Raw genomic sequence first — 251 nt, forward strand, 5'->3', positions numbered from 1 at the left:
CTTTAATCGATTAAAACAGCTCAGATCGCACAAACAGATTCAGTTTCTTGTACGACAAGCAACTGAGATCGAAGCAAATATACAGAGCCAACAGATATATCAGAGTTACAATAGAACAGTATAGAAACAGATTATTATAGCTAATACAACAATACAAAGTAATCGATTAAAGAAATAAAGAGAGTAGGGAAAGAAAAGCGTGCAAGAAGATTTTTATCCTGGTTCGTTTGCGGGTCCACTTGCAAACTACA

Source organism: Lupinus angustifolius, chromosome LG18 (genome assembly GCF_001865875.1).
Source record: "Lupinus angustifolius cultivar Tanjil chromosome LG18, LupAngTanjil_v1.0, whole genome shotgun sequence".
In the NCBI taxonomy this organism is placed as follows: domain Eukaryota; kingdom Viridiplantae; phylum Streptophyta; class Magnoliopsida; order Fabales; family Fabaceae; genus Lupinus; species Lupinus angustifolius.